General features: G+C 41.0%; 2 long non-coding RNA genes across 2 annotated transcripts; both read left to right on the top strand.

The window, feature by feature from the left end:
• Positions 1-335: 335 nt before the first annotated feature.
• Positions 336-26172, top strand: LOC117767326. Its single transcript, XR_004614869.1, has 3 exons — positions 336-456; positions 19373-19378; positions 26162-26172. It is a non-coding gene; the product is annotated as an uncharacterized LOC117767326 (long non-coding RNA).
• On the top strand, positions 10090-16660 carry LOC117767323. The gene is made up of 3 exons (XR_004614868.1): positions 10090-10102; positions 14804-14810; positions 16548-16660. It is a non-coding gene; the product is annotated as an uncharacterized LOC117767323 (long non-coding RNA).
• Positions 26173-27590: the final 1418 nt, after the last annotated feature.

Consider the following 27590-nt stretch of genomic DNA (forward strand, 5'->3'; position numbering starts at 1 on the left):
AATCCAATACATTGAAGTCAATTGTGACCTCTGTGACATAATAAAACAATAGAAAAAACACAACATGCCTCCATACTGCCCGTGTGGTGTCATCCAAGTGTCCGCCAGCCCCGACATTCATATTCGACTCGAAACGGCGTCATTTACACCATGTTTTTAGCCTAACCGGCATAGTGGTCAGGAGATAATGAGTGACTTTTACATTTTCTGTGAACTATCCCTTCAAAATTAAAGTGCTATTAAAAAGGTCTTAAAGCATTAAAGTCATTTTTTTTACTGATACCTGCAGATACCCTGTTTTAGTTCTTCTGGTATATTTTACAGATTTGCGACAATGACGATGCTGCAGCTGTCCAAGAGGCCCTGAGTACGTTTGTACTGAACATCTTTGTGGACAGCAAAGCCAAGGATGAAGGTCTCAACAATCAAACGGGAATAGCCATCGAAGGAGAAGAGGTGCTTTTCTGTATTTCTGGTGTTGCACATGCTTGTGCCTTCCTGATGTGCCTTACAGGTGCATCTCAATAAATTAAATATCATTGAAAACTTCATTTATTTCGATAATTCAATTCAAAAAGTGAAACTCATATTATATAGATTCATTATCAATCAATCAATCAAATTTTATTTGTATAGCCCATATTCACAAATCACAATTTGTCTCATAGGGCTTTAACATGGTGTGACATCCTCTGCCCTTAACCATCAACAAGAGTAAGGAAAAACTACTAAAAAAACCTTTTAACAGGGTAAAAAGAACATTACATTACACACAGAGTGAAATATTTCATTTCTTTTAATTTTGATGATTATAGCTTACAGCTAATGAAAACCCAAAATTCGGTATCTCAGAAAATTAGAATATTACATAAGACCAATAAAACAAAGGATTTTTAATACAGAAATGTCAGCCTACTGAAAAGCATGTTCATATATATATATATGCACTCAATACTTGGTCGGGGCTCCTTTTGCATGAATTACTGCATCAATGTGGCGTGGCATGGAGGCGATCAGCCTGTGGCCCTGCTGGGGTGTTATGGAAGCCCAGGCTGCTTTGATAGTGGCCTTCAGCTCGTCTGCCTTGTTGGGTCTGGTGTCTCTCATCTTCCTCTTGACAATACCCCATAGATTCTCTATGGGGTTCAGGTCAGGCGGGTTTGCTGGCCAATCAAGCACAGTGATACCATGGTCATTAAACCAGGTATTGGTACTTTTGGCAGTGTGGGCAGGTGCCAAGTCCTGCTGGAAAATGAAATCAGCATCTCCATAAACCTTGTCAGCGGAAGGAAGCATGAAGTGCTCTAAAATGTCCTGGTAGACGGCTGCGTTGACTTTGGACTTGATAAAACACAGTGGACCACCAGCAGATGACATGGCTCCCCAAATCATCACTGATTGTGGAAACTTCACACTGGACTTCAAGCTACTTGGATTCTGTGCCTCTCCACTCTTCTTCCAGACTCTGGGACCTTGATTTCCAAATGAAATGCAAAATTTACTTTCAACTGAAAGGAGGTCTTTGGACCACTGAGCAACAGTCCATGCCTGCAGTCCACGTTGTCTCTGGTTCAGGAGTGGCTTGACACGAGAAATGCGACAGTTGTAGCCCATGTGCTGGATACGTCTGTGCGTGGTGGCTCTTGATGCACTGACTCCAGCCTCAGTCCACTCCTTGTGAATCTCCCCCAAATTCTTGAATGGCCGTTGCTTCACAATCCTCTCAAGGCTGCGGTTATCCCTGTTGCTTGTGCACCTTTTTCTACCACACTTTTGCCTTCCACTCAACTTTCTATGAATATGCTTGGATACATCACTCCGTGAACAGCCAGCGTCTTTAGCAATGACCTTTTGTGGCTTACCCTCCTTGTGGAGGGTGTCAGTGACTGTCTTCTGGACAACTGTCAAGTCAGCAGCCTTCCCCATGATTGTGTATCCTACTGAACCAGACTTAGAGACCATTTAAAGGCTCAGGAAACCTTTGCAGGTGTTTTGAGTTAATTAGCTGATTAGAGTGGGACATCGTGAGTCTACAATATTGAACTTTTTCACAATATTCAAATTTTCTGAGATACTGAATTTGGGGTTTTCATTAGCTGTAAGCCATAATCATCAAAATTAAAAGAAATATACGTTTGAAATATTTCACTCTGTGTGTAATGAATCTATATAATATGAGTTTCACTTTTTGAATCTAATTATCGAAATAAACAAACTTTTCCATGATATTCTAATTTATTGAGATGCACCTGTATGTATGCCTTGAAACTAAGCTACCCTAAGAATTTAATACCATAATTTCATACGTGTATTGTGCGAGCCTGTTTTAAGCCCCAAGTGTTTAGGAGTGGGTTAAGTTGCATTCCAAAATGTTTTTCAACTTTTAAGGACTTTTAAGTGTTTTAAATAACTTTTGATACCTGATGTGGTAATTGTTCAGGGATTGTCATGATTTTGAGTACATGATAGAGCCAATAAACCCTGTCAATTTGGATGACTTTGTGAATTTTCCTTTAACACCACCATGAATCACAATATTGTCTTATACACAATAGCTAAAAATCTGAAAGGCAGATATTGAACGCTGTTAGTTTTGATTACTTAATGACCAAAATGTCAGCTTTTTTAAAAAATGGTTTAAAAAAGTAACAACTTAATTGCCATGCTATTTCACTGAAAAATAGTGTTTGATCTACTTAGAAGAATTAAGGCAACTTTTTGCATCAGATTACTATGTACATCAAGCAAGACTGGTCATTGTATGAAGTACTTAATTTTTTGTATGTATAAAGCATTTTGCCAGTAAAGTCAGCTTAATCTTTCTAGTTGAATAACTTGAGTTTTCAAGTAAAGTCAACTCAATTTTTGTAATAAAGTCAGCTTATTTTTGCTAGTTGAAAAACTTAATTTGTCAAGTTAAGTCAGCTTAATTTTGCTAGTAAAGTAACGTAATTTGTTGAGTAAAGTCAGCTTAATTATGAAAGTAAATTTAAGTTGACTGTACCTGCAAAGTTTAGGTGATTTTACTTGGAAAATTAAACTGACTTTACTTGGAAACTTTAGATCTTGTGTACAAAAAATTAAGTAGTTCATACAAAGACCGATCTTGCTTGAACTAAATAATATTTTGATGCAAAAAGTTGCCTTCATTTTTTTAAGTAGATCAGGCAGGACATTTTTATCAGTGTACAATAGAGATGTTATCAGGTCAGTTGCTACACCATCTTCATCTTATCATGTTCAGCAACAAGAACTTGATTTTAGGGATCAAGGGCTTTATTGGCAGCTGGCTGTCCTTTACACTTTAATATTAGCTTTGAATTTTCTCCTCATTCTCTGAAATGTATAATATCAGTGGGCGCTGCAGAAACAGACACTATGTCCAGTAGACAGTGCAATGTGGTGCCAGCAGGATATATAATTAATATTGTGCCGGCAATCTTGTTAAAACTCCCACTCTAGCCCCACCCACAACACAACCACACGCACATTTGCATGTACACACACACAAACACACACATTGCCCCTTGACAAGCAATCCTATTAAACAGAGAGTGTGGCATTTAATCTCTTAACAAGGGGGGACCTGCCGAGAGACAGAGCGACAGACAGGAGTATTTGCTCTCTCTCTCTCTCCCTCTCTCTCTATTTAATCTCAACCCTTCATAAAGCATCCTCCCGTCCTGCTGCTCCTGTTGCAGCTCCTCATTATAGCCTCACTGTATTCAAGGTGTATTCAAGCGATAATTCACAACAATGTCCTGGTAAAGTAATGCGCAGTAGGCACAGCACCCCGGCTGTCCTTGTATTACCAGTGTCCACACACCTTCCGGACACACTTCCTCCACAGCTCCCAGAAGACATGAAAGAAACCTGGTGATTGCTTTTGTTGAAAATCCTCCAATAGGGTTGTCCACTTGTTCCACCTGGAATAGTCTCCAGTGGCAGACCTCTAATCCCCACTCCCCCCTGTTAGATCACTTTGTTAGATATTTCTTTTCTGGGTATTTTTTATAAACTTTTGTATCGAGTTAAATTTCTTTTGTATATAAAAAGGAAAAAAAAATCTGCTCATGGGCATTAGTGTTATTTATCGAATGATGCAACACATTTTGTTGAGCATTGAGAGTTTCTGATACTGCAATTTTTTTTTTGGTTCTTTCAGATTTGAGTGATATATCTTATATCTTGTCACTTTTTTCATACATATCAAGACTGCTCCATTTTCACAATTTGTCAAAAGGTAAGTGTGCATGTGAAAGACACCAGGTCTTTCTAATACCAGCTGTGTCGTGTGTGTTGGAGTGGCTCTCCAACAAGTTGCTGCGATGTTCTGTCCTTTGTGTTGTGATGTGTGTGAGTCTGTAGGATTTCTAGTACATGTCATGAGTAGTATTGTATTATGTCATGAATAGAACATGTATTATGTATTATGTCATGAAGAGAACATGTATTGTGTATTATGTCATGAAGAGAACATGTATTATATATTATGTTATGAATAGAACATGTAAGTTAAAGCTCTATAACTGTTAAAGCCCCAAACAATCCAGCAGAAACAGTCTGCCCTGCATCCAAACAAATCGCCAATCGGTGTGATGCAGCCAACACACACACGTATACAAAACATGCATGTGTACACCCACCACCGATCTATCAGCCTGATTATCACTGACCCTCTCATGGTGAAACATATTCACTTAATCAGCAGAACATCCACCCCCCCCAAGAGCTACCGTTACAGCACTGGAGACACACAGACCTCTCATGCAGCCACTGCTTAGTAGGCCTATGGATTAATATGCACACGTACATGACAGCAGTTGTTGCTGAACAGGTAATTTCCGAGGAGTCGCTTGACACTATTGCAAATAATTATACAACTCAACAGGACAGTGTCACAATGGAAACACAAAGAATGTTTCAACAATGTGACCAAATGTTCTAACAATTATAATCACAAACAACCAAAAGGTAATTATTCAGGTCAGGGGGGCATCTTGTGTCACTATTGATTAATCAGTCACTTGTTGTTTTTGCCTGTCATGCACCACTGTGGCAGCCCACTGGGATTTCTGTTCCCAGTAGCCACACTGTAGAGTCCTATGTGAGGATTCTCTTTCAGCCTCATACACACCTGTCACATTAGCACTTCCACAGTCGTTAACTCATTGAGTAGCTTTCATCACGTGCATCCTATGGGAAGCCCCCTTGTTCTGCACTTTGCAACACGCACTGTGAGTCAATGGGGGAAATAGCATCGTCTGCAAAACATTTTAGTTCAGTTGTACGCTACCTGGTACATGTATGTGTGAAACAAAATCACTAAGGGGAAGTTTGATCACAAAACTATGTTGTTCTTTGTACACATACTTTATATTTTGAATAGAAAATATGACACAAATGTGGCACAAAATGACGCCATTCTCACGTCAATATACAGAAATCTTGGAGCATTCTTATGGGTATATAGTGCATACCTCAATGCTTAGATGCGACTGCGTATATAATTTACCATCTTCACCATCTCTGTTTATTGTGTTTGCTTCTCCGAACTTAACTGATACTACCTTTGAGGCTAATGGGAATGTCATTAATTCAGATTCGACCTGATGATGAATTCAAATGAATACTGTAGCATCACAGTTCAATAAAGAGAAGCCAGACGGCTGATCCCACACTGTTTAGTGCATCTTACAAGCAAAGTAAGAGGTGAACAGAAAAGTGAAAAGGCAATGCAATAAATTACAAATCAAACTGACAGAGATCTGAATTGGCTAAAAGTGTCGAAAATTAGAAAGCCTAACTTAAATAAAATAATCTAAAATCCTTATGAATACAGAAATAGGCTACATTAAACATACTTTAGTGCCAATTAGTCAGAGTTAAACTCAAGTTACACTCTGGTGAGGATTCATTATTTATCATCATGAGCCCTCTGTATTATTTTCTTTAAAGAAAAAACGATATTTCACTTCTTATTTGAAATTACAAAATACAAGCTGTGGAAAAAATACGTCTACAAACGTATTAGTCATGTTGTGTTACATATTTAGCTTACATTGTAAACTAAAAAAGAAACAAAGAGATTGCAATGTAATCTGTCTTTTCTTGCTATTTTGGCTTCACAAATAACTTACGTGACTAGTCAATGATCAGAGTTAGGGATGTTTTCATTTTCTCCCCAAATACAGTAACATTATCAGTATATTTAGTGTCGCAAGTGAATTCTCATTTATATCAGCTCCATTCTGTATGAGAGTGTGGAGTGATTCCCTCTTAGACAGATCAATAGCTCTGACATGAAATATAGCTATCTCGATTCTTTTGACAAAAGATGAGGAAGCCTTGGGCAAAACTGACTCAACCACATTTTACTCCACTAAGCAGAGGATCTCTGATGATGAAATTTTTGGGCAGTGATAGAACAAACCTGCCAATGTGAAGGTCAGCTTTAATATAGGCCGCGGTACTTTCACCTCACATCTTCAGCTATAGAGGTCTAAACTCTGCGAGAGGATAAATCTCTTTGCCGGGCCCCTCCATAAATTCCTCTGTTGCACTTTAGTTACCTTTTTAGGAGTGTGCTCTAATATTTCATTATTATGGCTTCTACATTTAAACTTCTACAGACCCTTGTTCTGTAACTCTGAACCATCATCAGAAGCACAAAACTGTCTGAACCTTAAAATATGATCATGGCTGAAATCTGCCAACATCCTATAAGAAAGTATTGGATATATTACAGCTTGGGGTATATTTTATTGATTTCTTTTTAGAATTCAAGTAAGTGTGGAATTCCATCACAATCCTTTAAGTTACTGTTCCTTATAAAAAAGTACTTTATCTACAGTTTGTAACTGCACTTTCTTAGACAAGGGATGTAATTCAGATGCATCCTGTTTCACTTTCCTTTTAGCGTTCTCATCTTTACGTCTTACGTGTGTTCCTCCTGGGCTCTGTTTTCAAACTCAGCTCCTTCTTGGGGCAGTGATGCGGTTGTATTTGAATATGAAATAAGCTCCTACAGTAGAGGCTGGTCTGTCTGTTGTTGTACAACTACTCTCCTCTCGCAACACACACACACACAGAGAGTTTGAATGATTTCTTCACTGTTTTTAATAACTCAATAAATGAGTTAATACTCGCATGATCTACAGCAGTGCTCAACTTGCCCATCAGTAACTAATCTGATCCACCAGATCATTTTGTGCATCTGATTATTTTTATTTCCCCACAACAGACTGACACAGACGTTCACGGTTGTGTTGCAGAGGTTGATCTCTATCATGGCAGCAACATTCATAGAATCACTTCCTCTTTAACAATTTCTATGTGAAGTAAAAGCAAAACGTTAGTTTGCTGCTGCAATGCTTTCTATAAAGCTGAATAACAGAGCTTTTATTTTGAATACTTCAAAAATACTTGGGTCTTCAGGTTGTATTGATTGCTTAACATACCCCGAAAAAGCCGGCATGCAATATATATTTATAGTTTTTGCACCTATAGTAACACCATGACTAATGTTTTTATGTACAAGAAGGTTCATCCTTAAATATTTATATAAAGTGTCCTTGTATATGTTATTACAGGGTGAACTATGACGTGGTTTTTACACTGGCTCCATCCCCCGATCGCTATTGCAAGGACTATGGCTCCAAATGGCGTCATTGGTGCAAGATGACATCTCGGATATTTTGACTTCATTTCAGGGTAATGAATACACATCCTCCATCTTAAATATTTTGTATATAAATCCCTTTTATCATTTTTTATCAGTACAGTAGATGCAAAGTAAAGTCCCCTTGATTTATAGCTCCCTTACAATTTCCCCCCAACTTCACTCCTTAGTATCCTCAAGTACACTGAGGCCCACTGAGGGATTTAATCCCTCCTGCATATCATGGGTTTATCCCAGGGTGTTCTCCCAGTCAGTCATGCCTTGAAAATCTCCACAGAGGAGTGACCAGGAGACATGAGTATCATCCACACCTCCCCTGGCTCTTCTTAGTGTAAAAGTACAATGGCTCAGTACCAAAATCCTCTCCAATTGTACCGACTTCATCCTGTAAATTAAGACTTAATTCTAACCATAACACAGCACCAAACTCTAACCTTTAATCTGCCAGAAGAAGTGAGAACCGACTTTGCAAAACCCAGTTTGACAAAGTCTGTTTTATTTGAACACACGCTGAAACACATAAATCCTGTGCACAGAGAAAAATACCTGAGGAGTAAATAATGAAGGGAAGAACGGTCCGTGAAGAGGTGAAGGAAAACGCCTTCCAGCTCAAAAGGCCTGAGAGATCAATAAAAACTGCTGATGGCTTAATGCACGTTTAGACAGATATACAAGAGACGCATGTGTTTCTCATATTCAGTTCTTATCATTGCTCAATCTCTTTCTACCCCTCGTACACACAAACACACACACACACAACCACACACTCACACTCATGATGTAAGTGTGCTGAAACTGAACATGAAGGTCAAAGGGATGCTGGGAGAGCACATACGGCTGAAGTGACAGGAGGAATTTCTCCTTGTTTTATTTCTTCCTTTCATACACACACACTCACACATGTACACACACACACACACACACAGTATGGCTGATGGATGCTGTTTGAGTTGGAGTGGAAATATCCCGTTGTTTTCTACTAAGCACTTTCTGTTCAGCTCTCAATGCCAAGAGTAATGGTCAGTGAAGAGCCCCACTGTTCTGTATGTGTGTGCACGTGTATGTGCGTGTGTGTGTGCACGTACGTGCATGTGTGTGTGCATGTGTCTGTGATAGAGAGAGGGAGACTCCTTGATTCCTAAATCTTTGTTGCATTTCACACAGCCTTCACATTCTAACTGGGTTCTTTATGCTTGACCACACATCTCTGCAGCGTCACACACTGAACAATTGCATATATGTGCTCTGCCAAAAAAGGATTTGCCCGCCCGACCGTATGGCAGCTGGCCCAATGTAAAATCTGCTTTCCCACTTCATCCACTAAGTCTTGAACAACTAGTGAGCTGGCACTGGAAGGAAGCTGGTAAGACTCACCTGTGAGACAGACAGAAGTCTTAAGCTCTAAAGATACCCCCGTACTTCAGTGGAAGTATTGTCTAGGGCTGTTTTTCATGGTATGGGTCAGGCAGGAAACTACAGCTATAGGAAGCAATCACAAGTTAGACGTTAGTGTACTTTAAAGCAATGGTTGGTAAAGACAACAAATTCCATTCATGCGATACGTCCCAACCACTCCCATCAGCCCTCTCGTCAAAGGTACGCCCCCAAAACACATGAAGGCACACTGACAACACGGAAAAATGCTAGAAGGCGACTTTTCTGTGACTTGCTCGCTAACCTCTGGCTATCGTCTCTGCTTCAGTGGTGTGAGTCTCTTCAGTTTGTGAGGACTCGCAGTGAGAATGTGGGTATGGTGAGGTAATGAAATAAATGATTGTGTGTATTGCAGCTTTTTTGTCTCAGGCAACTTTATTTATTGATGGGTATCCGGATGTGAAAAGGATCTCAACTAGTAAAATAAAAACTGTTTCAGAAATATCTTACCAACCCCTTAAGCTTTGTGACAGCAACTGGACAAGGCCCTTAAAGACATGTGTTTTGCTCCAAGCAACTGTACAATAACACCTCAGTAGACAGGCATCAAGTTTGAAGCAGCTGCTGGTTTGACTGGGTTTTCACAAACCACGGCCTACTTGACCGCAGTAAGAAACTGTGCTCGTCAATGTCATTCTGTTGTGGCTTTTTTTGTTGTGTTGTGGCTTTTAGATTTGTATTGTGGCTTTTAAATTTGTGTTGTGACTGTTGTTGTTTTGCGTTGTGGCTTTTGCAGTCGTGTTTTCCGTTAATGTGCTTGTTGCAGCAGACAGCAGTGTTACATATTAAATTGAGTGTAAACTACATACTTTGCTGTGCAGGTGTATTCCCAACGTGTTGCATGTGTTCAGTATGTAAAAACACAAGCGCCAAAGACCCGCCACAACAAATAGAGAGATCTGCCACGCCCCACCACACACACAGTGATTATCACCCTAAAGTCAGCAGTTTGCTGCGTCTTCCAGCACAGCAAGTGGTGCAACAGAGGTACTGTAAGGCCTGAAAGGTTTAGCAGCATCTTACGATACGAGTCAAAGCTTCCCACAGAGAGGCCTAGTCAGCCCTTCAGCCAGCCTTCTCTGCTTCACACTAAACTGACATCAAGCAGCCCCTGCAGTGCTGAACACGGGACAGGAGGGAGACATAAACATGGCACGTGACAGCCAGTCTGACACGAAGCGCCACACCTAACTGTGGCTGAGCGGGAGGGAGAGACAGGCAGGAGCAGGGCCTCCTGTTTGTGTGTTTGTTGGCCTGTGCTTGTGTGTGCTTGTAAATATGCGTGTGTGTGTGTGTGTGTCTTGTTTACAGAGCTTTTCTGTCATATGTCTTCATCTCCACTTTCTATCCTCTCACTGTTCTTCAGCTCTGTGGCTAAGCCAGCATGAGGCAGAGACACACTGTGCAGGTTTCATCCCTTAGCTTAGAGGTGAGTGTTTATATTCCTGTGTGTGTGTGTGTGTGTCGGGGTGTGTGTGTGTGTATGTAAGGGAAAAAGAATGAGAGAGTGAGGGAATGCTTATGTGTGTTAAACAGAATGTGTTGCCCTGAAAAATGTATGTTTCCTCTCCGATATTGTGCATTTGTGCCATTAAATTTGCTGTGTGAGTGTGTGTGTGTGTGTGTGTTTACCTCTGCAGTCTGATCCCAAGCTTATACTCTAGTGACTGGCAGCCACCGCCATTCAGATGCTCTCTCCTTGGGGCATAATGCATAGAAAAGGCAGGCTTAGGGGCACATCAATTCCACAGGCTTAAATGAACGACGGGTGGTGTGTGCGAGTGTGTGTGTTTTTTCCAGATGCATTCCTTACAGTGCTCCTGTTTGGATGTGTGTGTGGTGGTGGGGTCTTGAGGGTCCTTGTCACATGTATAATTCTGCCATAATGAGCGTATTGAACAAAATGTCAAATAAAAACAGAGGGATTTAAGGGGATTGGAGCCTTTATTAAAAATTTGTATAGTTTCCCCACATCTGACAACTGAGACAAAGTGTTAAATACAAATTGATTTTCATATCCCGCAATAAATATCACAGATTTATGAATAAATGTGATAATGACATCAGATGGAATGTGCTTTATTTAACTGGTATTTGGTCTCTTTAGACAAATCCTTTGACAGCAGTTATTAAAGGATCGTTTATACTCCACAGAGATGAGACATTTCTCTGTCCTTTGTATATTCCTTCTATCTCATTAGCGTAAGCAGAACATGAAGTATGTAGTATTAATATTTAAGAGTTGCTGTTCACATCAGGGAGAGAAAATGAAATGATATTTGAGAGGCTTCTGTTGGTTTTCCGATTTTTTTTCCAATCGCCCTTTGAATGTCTTACAAACAAAAATGCTGCCTGTGGAGACTTTTGACAAGAAGAAAAACACGCAGGCGAAAAAATGCCAAAACATCAGAGTTGATTTGTTTGAAACATTTCACCTATTGGGTGAAAAAAATATGCCAGTATTCAAAATAATATAGTCGTGTGACAGAACTTTTACTTCAGATATTTTGTTTAGCAAATAACCTTTTCATCTTCTCCATGCGCTTAGATTCATATAATTCACCGTGTGTGCTATTTGTGTGTGTTGTGATACATGGTGGCTTCCCATAGGATGCATGTGTGAATATATGTGTGGATGAGATGATTCCTTCCCAGTAGGTTATACCAGTGTTGTACTGACCATCAGCCAGACCAGCACAAACCGCTGCTGAATCGTTGGGCTGCTGGGCCGTCAAAAAAAAAAATCCATCAAGCTTTTTACCAGCACTGTCTGCCTCTTTACGGGCCTCTCTGTGCGCCTGTCATTTGGCGTGCACATGAAAGCATGCTGCATGCCTGTTGTGGGACTGTTTCCTATACAGTATACATGAGTAATCAATCAATAAAACCAGACCCCTCCACTGCCTGTTATGTTTCTTTTCCAGTATGCTGTTTAATCGCCTATATTACACGCAGAGTTTATATATTTTCCCACTACGTCGCAGCTAAATCACGTATTACATGCAATGAGATTAGTTCCCCTAACTCACTCTTACTGAATTTAAATTCCACAAAGCATTCATTTTGAAGAACATCATCATTATTTCATTTTCCCCAGAAAGTGAACAACACAATTTCGTTTGATTACAAGCCGTGCACTCATGCATTATAAACGACGGAATCATTTCATTACATTTCAAGCCATTGCAAGGGAACTGCACATGCTAAATCAGTATTCATAAGTCCATATTTCTTGTTTGATGATAATTTCTTATTTCGCCAGATTAAACAGCATATTTTGGATAAAGGCCTCCATAAAGCATTCAGAGTGAATGGCAGGGGAGAAAAGACAGAGGAGCGAGGGTGAGGTTCTAATGAAGGGCATTTTAAGATATTTGGTTTATGAACTCAATCTTTTGGTTCTCAGGAAATTGAATTACACACAGGACAGCGGTTGCCCAAATATATGTGTGCATCTTGGTGCAGCAAAATTGTGTGTGAGCACTGAGCCCTCCTCCCTCAGCATCCAGCGAGCAGACAGCAGACAGAGTTCTGTCCAGAACGGCAGTCGGGATGTCGGTTTCCCCGCGAATGATCAAAGAGCTCTGTGGCTGTGTGCCCCAACCACCAGGGGATTTACTGTCCCCATGATGAGTGGGGAGAGAGAATTAAGAGGACAGGCTGGAGAGAAGAAAGGGGGTGAGACTGAAGAGAACGAGGGGAAGCAACAGACTAGGACTATGCAGAAATGAAAGGGGAAGCGAAGAAACTGAAAGCAGAATGGCTAAGCATGGCTGAAGGACGCGAGAACCCAAGAATGGGAGATGAGAAATGGATGGAGAAAAAAGGAACTGAATGAGACAGAGATGAAGAGGGAAAGGGGGCAGACAGAAGGAAGAGGAAGGCGCCATTAAAGTGAAAATGAATGGAGAGCTAAAAACCTCAGGGCTCTGAAGAAATGATTGCAACTCATGCACTGCTCCTCATCTTCCCTCTCTCCACATTGCACCGCTGTTCCAACAACAGAGAGCAGTTGGTTGACCATGGGGAGGCCGTAAAGAAGTGGGCCAAACAAGAGAGGTAGCTGAAGACCTGAGGCCTCAAAGAGTTATCGGATCCACTTCTCTTTGTCTACCCATCGCTTGACTCACTGGCCTTCTTTCTTTCAATCCTTGCCGACTCATCCATCTATTATTCTTCCTCACAGGGTTTCTGCCACCTTTCATCTCTCTGCGAGTTTTGATGTTTTATCAGAATCCTAATCATTAAGCAATAGCAACGAAAAAGATCAGCAGCACCAGAGTTAAATCTTCATGTTGTGCTAAATTAATCCCGAGCAGAGTGTCTATTTGTCCGCAATCTTATTACCAGCTGTGTCATCATTAAGGAGTTGAGGGACGAGAACAAGTTTGTGCAAGACCGATACTCAGATACTCAACTTATTTAGCTGCCCCTCTGTATAAAAGTGCTTTACCAGTCACAAGGTATTTAAAGGTTCATCCAGTGCTTCTTTAAAAAGTAACAACCTGTCATTTGTACGTTTACAGTATGTACTCAGATGCACAGATGGGCCTGTTTGACAGGTGCCCGTGAACTCTAATTTGCTCTGAAGGTTTTTGAAAATGTAAGAAGGGCCAGTCCACTTTCACCCAAGCACAACCACCTTTGGCAATCAAACACAAATACACTAAAGCAATCACTCCTTTACTTCACCAAACAATCAATCAAATCTCAGATCAAACATGTTTTATCCGTTCTTTTGTCCTCGTAGCTCGTTTGCTACAATCCAATATCTCCAATAGTTGTTGTGAACCAACTAAGAGGAGAATCTCCTACTGCGTCCTTCACATGTGAAAGGCAAACTCTGGAGAAACTCCAAATCCAATTGTGCAGACATTCTCCAGACTCCATGTCTGAGTTAGCGTCACAGTGCTGACATACATAGAAAGACGGCCACTCATACTCACATTCACAACTACAGACAATGTAGATCTGTCTAACCTGCTTGTCCATGGACTGTGGGGGGAAACCAAAGTAGGCACAGTGAGACCACACATATAACAACCCTGCCTTTTTTCACATGGAGAATATTCCTGCCGTTCACTTCAAACTAACACGATTCTCTCCCAACAATATTCATGTAACAGTATGCATGTCTCCAGGGTCCCTTTGTAGTCCCCAGCACCTCCATAGGCGACCTGTCACACACATCATAAGCATAATCAGAGGGCTTAAAGCAACAAAACACCCACATCCCCACACCCACTGCACCTTCTAGCAGTGTGACATATTACTATGTGCAAAGTGAAACATTGCCTTCTAGAATATAACACTTGTATAGCAGCATACGCATACGGGAATATGTCAACATGACACTCACACATATCTGTACACATGCAATTTCCTTGGGTAACATGGCAGCTAAACCTAAAATTATGTGAAAATGTCTACTTCATGCACCGGTGGTGTCATCGCTTTATGAATATTTACTTAATATATTAGCATATACCATCCGACTGTGTGGGAACCAGTGGAACAGGAGGGATATTTCAAGAGAAGGAATAACATTTATTTTCATCCAATTTTGCGAGATGGGCTTTCATTGGAATGTTTTGACCTTGCGGTGTAAATGCTTAACATCCCAAGAATGAAATTGGCACTCCGAAAATGGATTTGGCCTGATGTGCAGAGGCTTATAACAAGTGCCAGCTCTGTAGTATTTAAGAGGGTACAGGCGGAGAGACACTGTATGAGTGTGTGCGCGGGCATATGTTTCACTCCACACAAACCTGTTAGTGTTTCATTCCCAGCTAAATATTTATAACAGAGAAAGACACAGTGTAAGTCAGACACACACTCACACACACAGAGAGATAGACATGGGGGAGAGAAAGTGAGTGTAAGCGAGAGGGAGAGAAAGGCCGAGGGAGAAGAAGCAGGATGATTATTATTTAATGTCCTACTTGGCAGAGAGCTGTCAGAAACCAGGAGGGCAGAGGCTTGCCAGGGACTGACGGAACAAAATCACCATTCGTCTTCTTCTCTTCAAGACACGGACAAGCTTAATGAATTAGGATCCAGCTCCAGCCTCCTCCCTCGCTTGTCCAGCTTGTGATGTGCAGGCTTCATATTTGTTGGTTTTAAGACAAAAGAGCAGCAACAGCGAGCAGCACAGCATTAAATCAACACAAAGGGCACCATTCAGTCTTTTAGAGCCCCATTACCTGGAATAATCTCTAAAGACTTTTAACTCTGACTGTTTCAGGTGCGCGCGCACACACACACACACACACACACAAACTCACCCACACACAAATACCTACTGTGATAACTCCACTTACATTCCAAACAATAGCTGCAAAAGGCAAATTAGCAAACAATACGCTGTGCTGAGTGATGAAAACAGCACAAGGAGAGCTAATGCATCTCAGCCAGGCCACATTCATGCCTCCACTCTTATCTTCCACTAACACGCTATCAGACAAATTAGCAACGGGGTCCACTTAAGTGTGTGTGTGTGTGTGTATGTGCATTTAGCATCGGGGTCCACTCATCGTCCGCCTCCTCTCCTGATGTTATTTATGGCTGTTTAAATGATCTCAGACACCTCTCATTTGTTTAGACAGCTCCAATTGGCTTTCTGTCTGAAGCAGGAGCGGTGGGGCAGGAGCAAAGAGACGTGGTGAGAGCGAGGGGGAGATACAGGGGGAGGTAAGAGACAAACAAGGACGGGGGGGGGCATGAGGGATGGTTGAAAACAGTGTATGGGGAGGGGGGAGGGAAGAGTATGGAACAGAGTGAGACGACCGGTAGAGGGGCGGACAGACAAAATCAAGATAAGGGGAGGAGGGCGAGGAGAGGCAAAGACAAAAGAGTTTAGGAAGGAGAATGTGCTGGAGTGAGAGGGAGGCAGGGTGAAGTAGAGCAGTCAGGGCAGCAAGTGAGAGGAGAGTCTGACCTGGATTCTTTTGGTTTTGTCCCACTGAACAAAAACTTACTTTTCAGGATCAGATTTTTTTTAGAATCAGCTGTATTTGCCATTCATGTGTAAACGTAGTAGGAATTTGACTCCAGTGTAATTGCGCTCAGTGTACTTACACAGATAGAAATACAATTAACAACAGACGACAAGAAACTAGCAAAATAAGTATGGGGTATGTAATGTACAGTATGTATACGCCAGGTAGACAAATCTCATGACAGTAGTGCATTTGTATAATGTACAGTATATACAGTCCGCTTAGATCTATAGTGTCAGAAATATGTACGCGTAAACCTGAATTGAGTAACAGTATAATAAATAAATGGGATTTGTGGTGGATGACTAATGTACAGGTATATTGACCTGGGATTGTTCCTGACACTGTAGACAGGTGAAGTGTTCATCAGAGGGATGGCCTGTGGGAAGAAGCTGCTTTTGTGTCTGGTTGTCGTACAGTGCAGTGCTCTGTAGCGCCTACCAGAGGGGAGAAGTTGGCACAGGTTGTGTCCAGGGTGAGATGGGTCTGCAGTGATGTTTCCTGCCAGTGACCTGACTCTGGACGTGGATAAGTCCTGGATGGAGGGCAGGTTGGCTCCAAATCTCTGCAGTCCCGGCAGTCCGGTGCAGTCTGTTCCTGTTCTGTTTGATGGCCGATCCAAACCAGACAGTGATGGAAGTGCAGAGCACGGACTAGATGATTGCAGAGTAGCGCAGGAAGTATATCCTCTGCCCGGCCTTTTTGATGAGTGTGTCTATGTTGGACGTCCACTTGAGGTGCTCCTGGGAGTATGTGGATCCCAGAAACCTGAAGAACTGCACAGCAGACACAATGCTGTTGAGTATGGTGAGGGGGGGGGGGGGGGGGGGGGGGGGGGGGGGGGCATGTTGGGGGGCTCCTCCTGAAGTCCACTGTCATCTCCAGAGTTTTGAGCGTGTTCAGTCTTTGCCATTAATGACCCATAGCTTAACATGATGAGAAGCCATTGTCACAGATTCCACTTTTGTCTCCTCTGTTCTCAGCACCGCTCAGGGGGTTAAAACAATCCACATTCCGAATGGGGTAAGAGGCAACAGTCCATTTGCAAACATTACAATTTACACATGAGGACTTATTAAAGCAATGGTCTGAGAGGTCGACACAGTACAGGCCGTGTATTAACGTTCGACTTGAGTGATCCGATCACAAGTGGTCAGCGCTAAGTGCAGTAAATGCATTTTCCATGCATCCTGTGATCTGATCACGCAGACAATGTTCAGAGGTGTTCAAGGAAGTGGTGTGAACTTAATTACGTCCTGAAGGAACGCCTACTTAGCTGATGTCCTTCGACCTGCTACAGTTTCACAATGAATCAAAAGTGTTTGTTATGCTTCTTAGTGCTCGTACCTGGATTTGTTTGTGGTCACAATATCAACACTGACCACGCACACATTGACTGGTATTTTTATATCGGCAAAAAATGTTTCTTCACAGCAGATCTTTGCAGATGTTTGAGCTTTTCCTTCTTAAAAATTGCAGCAATTTTTGCAGTGGTCCTCCTTCATAATTTCATTGTTTCAAATGTGTCACTGTTTGTCCAGTGCTTGTTTTACAGGTTCTAAACCATATCAATTATTATCTGAAAACTGGTGCACGTAGGTTGGAGACAAAAAAGTCCTGAAACATTGAAAATTGAGTTTTGAAAGGGTGAATCTTTATATTGAAACTTTACAGATGTACACCTTCAGCCTTAGTGCAGTCTGTTACGTAGACATAAATTACGTAAACATGTGTAGCTACATATACAGAAGTGAAGTGAAATTCAATAAGTGGTCACAGGAGACACATTCTTGATGCATTTTATTGCATTATGAACAGACAAACTTAGTTACCTACTTGTGATCCGATCTCTCAGGATAGATGTTAATGCCATGTCTGAACAGGGCCTTAGATGACAAGATTGATACCCCTCTCGTATCTGAACACTAAATGTTAAATAAGGCCCTGGTTGAAACTTTGTATCTATCAATAACACACAATGACAAAGTAATAACACATTTGTAGACATTTTAGTGAATTTATCTTAACTCCTATTTACAACAGAGATTAGATCCATAATACAGTATTTTGCAGAAGCTCTTTTAGCAGCATTTACAATCTTAAGTCTCGGGTAAGTCTCTACAGGCTTTGCACGCCTGGATTGGGCAGTTCATCTCATTCTCGCTGGCAGATCCTCTCAAACTCCTTCAGATTGGATGGGAAGTGTCTGTGAACTGACATCTCCAGGTCTCTCCACAGATGTTTGGCCTTTTCCTCAATTCTGACCAGTCTCCCGCTGAGAAACTCCCCCACAGCATGTTGCTGCCATCACCATGACTCACTGTACGGATGGTGCTAGCCAGGTGAGGAGCTCTGTCAGCAGTTCTGCCCAAAGGGTTCTTTTTTTGTGGGCGGCTGTGCCTCAGGATGTAAGTGGGTTGTTCGTGGAAAGGGGGGTAGGTAGTGTTATCCCTAGCTCTGCCAGTTCCACATGTCTAAGTGTCCTTGGGCATGACACCAAAGCCCAGATTGCCCCTGATGGTTCCGTATGAGTGATCTAGGAATGCTCTATTTATAGAAGCGCTGTATGGATTTGTGTGTGAATGGGTGAATGTGACTCACAGCGGAAAGCGATCTGAGTGGTCATTATTACAAGAAGAGCGTGATAAAAATGCAGTCCCTTTACCATTTTTTGTCTCGTCAGACCTTGGAATCTTTTGCCTCATGCTCTTAGAGTCAGTTAAATGTCGCATATGCCTTTTACTCAAAGTGATGTTCATGCTGCCACTTTACCATAAAGGCCTGATTGACAGAGTGCAGCTGAGGAAACCCCCGCCCCCCCCCCCCCCCACATTAAGTACAATAAGACATGAAAGCGAATTTCCCAGGATGGTAATCTGCTGTTTTTCTTCCTCGTTCTGCATTTCTGCATGTTAACGATTTTGTTGGGAAATATATGCTCGTAGTTTAGGTGCGGGGCAGCTGTGGTTTAGGAGGTAAAGTGGGTCGTCCAATAATCAGAAGGTTGGCGATTCGATCACAGACTCCCCCATTCCGTGCCCTTGAACAAGGTACTGAAACCCAAATTGCACCCTGACGGCCGTGCTCACAGTGTACGAGTGATAAAAGAGAAAGTGCTGCACATAAATGCACTGTATAAATGTGAATGGGTGAATGGAAAAACTGAACTAGAAGCGCTTTGAGAGGTCTTCAAGACCAGTAAATGTCCATGTAAATACAGACCATTTCCCATATACATTTCCCAGTATTGACATGTGAGAGTTGTGTTGCTTTAAAAACATGTCCAATAGTAAAAACTCTTTCCCTGTAGCTCGATTAACTTATATTACATTATATTTTTCCTTAAAGACTGAAAGCTCACCTGCATCCTCATGTTTGTGGAGTCGTGACATCAGACTGGTTCGATGGTATGGCGCGAGGCGGTGCATCCTTTGGTGCAACTGACCTGCCTCGTACTTGACCCTGGAGAACTGCTTATCAGAGTGGGCGGTCTTGTTCACTTGTATTTGTTGATTTGTTGCCATATGGTCGCCTTGTAAATGACATACAGTATCCCCCAAAACTCTCAGCTGCAAATGGACTCACAAGGTGTGATCTAAAATCAAAGCTTCCATGTCACAGGGGTTGTTAAGAAAAGACCTCACAGCGTATGTGCAGTCACGCCTCTGGGTTTGCATGCATGTAGGTACATCTATGTCTGTCAAGTATGTGTTTAAAATATGTGTGTGTGTGTGTGATTACATTTGTGTTTGTGGTGCTCAGCGAAGAATCAAAGCATACAAACCCGGAGTGAGATAAGCCTTGTTTGTCTGATTAGGCCCCTCCAGGGAATTCAGCGGAGCTAGTGCGACGGAGGGCAATCTGTGCTGCGGTTGTTAAAACACAACTCTGCACGCGCGCACGCTCACACGCACACAAACCAAAGAGTAGAAATATTCAGATGTGGACACAACTGCAGACATACATCCTCACACACACACGCTCAATTAAATTTGAATGTTTATGATGTCATTTCTTCTTTATCGTGCTATGGTAGTATGCTCTCTGGGCACACAGTGTTAATTGCCACCGAGTCTGGCTGCGGTGGTGGTTGTTTGTGTTTGTTGTTTCTGACAAGTTTGGGTTGCCGAGCTATGTAAACAATGTTGTAAACACAGGGTCAGTTCACAGGGCGCGCGCAGCCTGGAGTCTTTCAGCAGCAGATTCTCAAGGAAATGGAAATGAGGTAGACCGTAGAGTGAAGCTGCTTTGAAGAGCCACGTACCCATGCACATTACGATTCGCACATGCAGAACATGACATATAAACAAGACGATGATGAGAATAAAGTCCATGCATTATATTCAGGCTGCAAAAATAAAAACCAACCAAGCAAATTCATGGAAAGATACAGCACATGCTGCATCCCATTAATAATATGCAGCACAACACACAGCGCTTCTCAGTGGTGTGTCCACTGAAGTTTCATTTAATGAAGACACATGTTATTTCGAGTGGAGTTTTATAGTCAGTGCATTTCCCAAGGTCATTGGAAATGAGTATTCCTTTAAAGATGCGTCTCCTGGCGAGAGGAAACCGGAGCATTGGGTGTACGTTCACTTAGCACACAGAGAGGCACTTCACAGGGCCACTCCTGTACTATTAGACATTACTGGTTACAGTAGAAGGTTGTTTTTAATTATCTAACACCTTTATGAAATCTGGAGGGATGATCTGAATATAGACCAAACTTCACCCTGCTGCATGTTGAAACATTATCAGCCGCTGATGTGGATTATATTTAAGTGAGCTCCGAGCGGATAATCCCAGGGCTACTTACCAGTGATTAAGCTTTGGGGTGCTCTGTTCCTTGAATCTCTCCTTTTATTGCCCAACAGTGATAATACATTTAATTTTACTGCTCTAAGAACAAGAAGCCATAGTTCTGATACATTACTGTTGTTCATCCAGGTATAACATTAAAAAAAGTGCAATATTTACTGTACATATTTCAAGTGTGAGACAGAGAAAATCATATAGTTAAAAAAATATCAATTTTTCCATGTAAAGGTATTCGATTGACGATATCAAGTCCTGTCGCTGTTGGTTTGATACAAATGACATTAAAACAAAAACTGTTGTTGCTATTATAAATTCATTCAATTGTGAAAACAATATATTTTTTAAAGCTTTATTATGACATATTTTGTAGCTGAAGGAGATACCAATTTTTCCATTTCAATTATAAACGTTTTTCTTTTCTGAGCAACTTATTACAAAACTTTCTAATCGTCTCTCACAAAATCAATTAACGTCATTAAAATTTAAAGTTGCCAAATTGCCATACTGTTAAAAAATATGTAGTGTTAGATTTATTTAGTTTTGTAATTGCTCCAAAACAACGTAAAAACACAGCAGTGAAACAGCACCGGGTGATGCTGCTTTACACCACTCTGATTAAATTGCCTCTTCTTTTTGCAAACCTGCATCCGACTTCAACCGCAAAGTTCAGCAGAAGCACCAACCTATTTCCTGTAACTATCTACAAATCAAATCTGGACCAGACGGGTAATATATGAACACTGACATTTCACCACTGATGAAACACACATGCTACACACACAGTCACACACATCAAAGGAGATATAGCGTCCTTGTCCTCCTGTTTTGGTGGTCGAGCTGTGACTCTTTTAATGAGCAGCAAAGCCGTTGAGAACTTTTGGCCATATTGTCTTCATGTGATCATTTCATTGTTCTGGTTCGTTCGCTGTCTGTAATGACATTTATTTGTGCAGAGGTGAAGTGGTCAAAGGTGGTGTCATAGGCTTTCACAATGACCCAACTTGTGGCTGACTAGGATTATTAACTAGATGTTGAAAAATAATGTACAATCATTTAAATTTCAGATTTCTTCAGAAAGAAACCCCAACATACTTAAAGGGATAGTTCACAGAAAAATACAAATTCACTCATTATCTACTTACCACCATGCCGATGGAGGGGTGGGTGAAGTTAATGCCAATTGAAGTAAATGGGGGACCGCTTCTTCAAACTTAAAAAAAACAACAGAAAAAAACTGAAAATGCCTCCATACTGCTGCCGTGGTGTCATCCAAGTGTCCGTGAGCCCTGACATTCAAATTTGACTCCAAACATGTCTTTCAATGTCTGACCCCTTCAGAGATTCATGTGTTTAGTGGAAATGAATGGCCTTGTGGTGAAGAGTCACAGAGAGATGAAGTAACACATTGTAAATCCCCTACTTGGTGCACCTGCTCCCTCCATACTTGGTTTGAACAATTTGTATTTCCTCTTTTTCAATGACAAAAATTCTCATCTAAAGTTTTCAGTGTGATCTTGTTTCTTTCATTAAATTAACTAAATGAGGCTTGGGGTTGTTTAGGAAGACCACACATGCTTTCCTTTGGATTTTTCTCTCGGCTCAACATTGCGCCCATCTTTGTAATGTTATTCCACATTTCTTATTATACTTCTTTATTGCTTCTTGGACATTGTTTTAGAGACTTTAAACAAACACAAGTCAGGCATTGCATCTAATTTACTTGGACAGGATTTTATGATTTCATCTCAGGGCTGCTGCAGTGTCTAACTCAAAGGAATTCTGCCTTCTCTCACCTACAACTGCAGAAACCACATCAAAGAACACACCAGCGGAGCTGTGCACTAATTATTAATACAATGAGACAGGTTTAAAATTCATGCATATCTGGAGCAGTGACCTCTGCCGACATGTAGATTTGTCTTTGTGATTTATCTGCTGTGACTACAGCTCGGGAAAGCAATAAGCGGCACAGTTAAAAAAGTAAGAGGGGATTTATCTGTAGCGGTGGTGAGCTGGTCGATGATAAATGGGTTAAACAGATGCTTTCCTTTGAAGGTAAATGGATAAAAACTAGGGGAAATGTGTAACTAGGTCAAAGTGGAAAAGGACTTTGCTTCATGCTAAAAATGCTTTAAAAAGAGGAAGAACTGGGATAATTATAAATCCAGGATACAAGTATAAGGGCATCATGCAAAGAAATAAAAATAATGAATGAATTTATCATAAAACAACCGTAATGACGTACAAAGTGCGCTTATTTCGTTAGCTTGTTTTGTAGTCTGTTTTGACTGTTTGTAGTCTGTTTTGTGTTTGTGTAAGTACTTTGACTAAAGTCAAATTCCTAGCATGTGTACACATACATGGCAAATTAAGCTGGTTCTGATTCAAATGTAGAAGGTGGTGATAACAGAGGAGAGAAAATAATGTAACACAAAATAAGGGTTAGGGTTACAATAACGTACCACAAGTGTCTTAAAGCTTTTGCAGATATAAACTGGAATATGTTAAATTATAAATGATCTTAACTTATGTTGATTTATGTTTGCTAGTTTATACCACTGTATAAAATCAGGGACAACTCATCTCCAATTCCTCCCACATCCAGAAATGAAGCCAAAATATCCAGGATATGAACACTGCCATCTTGTGCATTTGGAGCCAGAGCCATGGTATCAACGTCCCGTGCATACTTGCACTCAACCAATTGCAAGTCAGTATCAAATGTCAATCATGACCCAGTTTAATTTTAGCAACTCATAACCAACTAATCAAAACCAACCTTACCAGAAAAAAACAACACTTAACACATCTACCTAAAATGACGGAAACCATCTTTGATAGAAATGTATTTGATGTGTATTTTGACTTTTTAGTTTGGTGCGTGTCCCATCTGCTATCTTGGAGGAGGCCGAGTTTATGACCTTCACCAGGCTGCAATCAAGACGCTTCAGCCTCACTTTTTTGGTAGCTGTCACGTTGTCCATCTTTATTTACAGTCTTTACATGATCTGTAACGTGGTGGTTGGGAATGCAGCAGTCTGCGCAGTCTACTGGTGACAATTATACACTTCAATACTGTATAATACAGACATTGATGGAAATGCAGAAGGTAAATAAGCAGATTTGTCATACTGTAAACAGGGTATATGGAACAGATGAAGGACGAAAATTCGGGGACCGCCATCCTGCCCTGACCCATCCCAGTGCTTCAGCAATCAATTCTGCTGTAATTACCAACAACAGCATTCGTCAGAGATCTGTATCTTATCTGACTGGACCATTTGATAATAGGGTTTATCGGTGGAAATGGCTGGTGAGATCTTTACCACGTCAAGGATATACAAGGGTATTTGAGGTCAGGGCTCCACAGGAACAGTAGCTTATCAGATGAACCACTGTTAGATGGAAGGACAAGGAGTACGGACAATGTTTTTATAGTGAGGGGATATGCTCTACCTGCCGCACTACACCAAAATAAACGGACTTACTTAAAGACATACTGACACTAGGATAGGGTGATTCACGAAAATAAAATAAAAAGTGAGTGTGTTGACTCTATAACATGTCTGTGCCATATGAAACTTATCAAAATTGTTGTTATATCAGTATTACCATACAAAGGAATACAAATAATTAACGTTGATGACGTTTAACTCTTATTATCCTGCCACAGAAGATGGCGATCATGGTAGATGGATCGGTCAAGAAAACAACAAACTTAACACAGGAGACCACTTCCTATTGTCAGTCAACGGTGGTTTATTTTTATTATGACCACAATTGTTCCTCAGTCAATAGTAAGTTATGTGAAAGGGGTCACTCTTAGTAATGAGCTTGCAGATAAACACTGGACTCTGCAGATCTTCTCTGGAACACAGAGCTTTATTGCGTCAAAGCTTTTTTCAGCTCATTGTTTTGACTTTCTGGTTCAGAAAGGTCTTCTAACCTTTACAGAACCCAAACCACAATGTGTCCCTAACCTTAACCTAGATAACTTAGTGCCAAGACCTGATCAGCGCTTAACCAGTCGAATGTCAGATTGGAGACACAACAGATCAATCTCAGAGTCCATCAACTATCGTGTGACTACAAATTAGCCTCTAAGGGCAAAGGCCAAAATTTTGGGGCATCCGGGGTAGACAGACGAAATCTGGGCCGATTTCTTTCCTTCATCACACAATTCCAACATTTATTCACACAAAACTCTACAGTGATACTTTTTGTGGGTGTTTTCAGGTCCAAATGTTATCTATCAGCTATCAGCATATGAATGCAGATAAATCAAACAGCAGATAGCCCCATGCATTTCGGTCCAAGCGTTCCACCTCTTTTGCTCAACAGGGACTGTTTACCTGCAGGCAACTAAAGCCTGCTCAAACATAATTGGTCAAACTAGAAACAGGAACCAGAAGGCTTATGCCCCAAAATCGTGTCCCTCACCTAGAGATTCTGCATAGCCACATGCCGAATCTGTTTAAAGAGATTAAGCACTGACAAACTATGTTGACCTGCCGACTGAGAGTCAACTCAGAAAATGCTTCATGAGTCTTTCTGAAGGGCAGTTACAGATAGATTTTGACTTGTTGCCCATCTGGCAGTGATGCTGGATAATGTTCCAGAGAGGCAGCTTCTTTTTAAGACTCACTCCGTTCACTGGCACATCCTTGTACTTTGGTTTCTTCTTTTTTTGAGGTGATAGTCTGTCTTCATTTATGGTCTGTGGTCAAGCAAAATGACCTGCAAAAGGTTCTAAATATAGGACAAGACTGGATTCAGTCGGTACTCTTCATATACTCCCTGACCAAAAGACTAAAACTTTACTGGTGTAAATACACCAGTAAAATAAATACAATCCAATACAACTGCTCTGCCGTGAATTCTATTTTTCAGTGATTATACATTTTCATATTGTTTGTTGACACTGTCAGAAAGGTGATAATTTAACTTTGTTTACTGCTGAGGTCGTAGTGGGTGGAGGTGGAGTGAATTATTCTGAAAGGGTTTTCTAAAATCCCCCAAATGTAAATGAGGTGGATAACATTTCTGACAGAGTCAACAAAAACTGCAAATGAAAACTTGATCAAAATAGAATTGCTAGCAGAGCTTTTGGATTTGATACAATTATATTCTACTGCTGTACCTAAAGTGTTTACTGTTTGCTCCGTGGTCCTTTCAACATGGTTCCTCAATTAGGGGAACGCATTATGGTTTGTGAATGCAGCATTAGGCTGGTAAACCATCCAATCAATCCATCCATTCCTTAATTATATCCTCTCATGTTGTAGTAGCAGTCCAGACTCTATCCCAGCATGCACTGGTATTACGGACAGAAAGCAAAGACAAACACATGCACAGCTAGGAGCTGAATAGAGTTCATCAATCCTGCATGTGTTTGGACTGTGGGAGGAATGTAAAGCATCTGAGCACTGGATGGTTTGACCCAACACTTGGGAGGAGACACTAGTCACGTTTACATAATAATAATAATAACTTCAATTGATATAGCTCCTTTCAAGAGACGCAAGGACGCTTTGCATGTGTCAGTAATACCAATATACTGATATAAACCCATTAAAGACAATACTCTAAATAAGGCACTGCCATGTACACAGCATTTTATGATTACCTTAATCCAAATAAGGTCATACTCAGAATAAGCAATAATAAAATCAAGACATGTTGGGTATTCCGACCTTAATGTAGACATGGATACATCCTAATCACATCATAACATCCTACTGGAGATTTCACAGCGTTTTGTGACTACGCATGCCCTGAGTTCGAGTGTAAACAAGAACTAGGACATAATGTTGGCATGAGTAACAATCAGTTATCTCAATATCACTTGAATATTCTCTCAACAACTCATTTAAACACCCTGAACATAATAATGGACAACAGTAGTTGTATTGGTGTTCATGCAAACATAGTCAATGTTAACTTCCTGCAGCACTGCTCCACCCCTATAGCCTTACAATGAAAGTAGTGGTAAAATATTAGATTAATCTCATCCCAATATAAAAATACGATCAGTTAGAACAAGAATAAACACTAAACAATCTAAATGGGACTCTGCTGTTCATCTAAAACTTATATTTCGTCCTTATTCTACCTGAAATGACTTTTGTGGCCCTGTAACAAACAATCCAACATAAAATAATAAAATGGAGCCAGTTTTAAGAATTATTTTCAGTGTTTTAAAAGACAGGATGAGATCCATCAGTTATCTGCACCACTTATCCTCTAAGGATCACAGGGGGGCTGGAGCCAATCCCAGCTGACATTGGGCAAGAGGCAGGGTACAAACAACCATTCACATTCACACCTACAGTCAACTTAACCTCAATCTGTCCGTCTTTGGACAGTCAGAGAGCGCGGCAGAGGGAGAACATCCGAACTCCACACAAAGGCCTCGGCCAAACCCACCATTTGAACCCAACAACTGCACCACAGTGCTGCCCAAGTATTTCCTTTTTTGTCTGTCTCATTTTCTACACTTTACAGCACAAGAACAACTTGAGAAAGTAAAGTTTTAGGCACAAAATATACAATGACGTGTGTTTAAGGTTTCTGGGACACGGTGACGTCTGTGCTCTGTCTTTGAGTGTTGACTTACATTGATGTTTTTGCCATGAAGGTTATTCAGTTCATTCAGG

This window comes from Hippoglossus hippoglossus, chromosome 1 (assembly GCF_009819705.1).
Source record: "Hippoglossus hippoglossus isolate fHipHip1 chromosome 1, fHipHip1.pri, whole genome shotgun sequence".
NCBI lineage: Eukaryota > Metazoa > Chordata > Actinopteri > Pleuronectiformes > Pleuronectidae > Hippoglossus > Hippoglossus hippoglossus.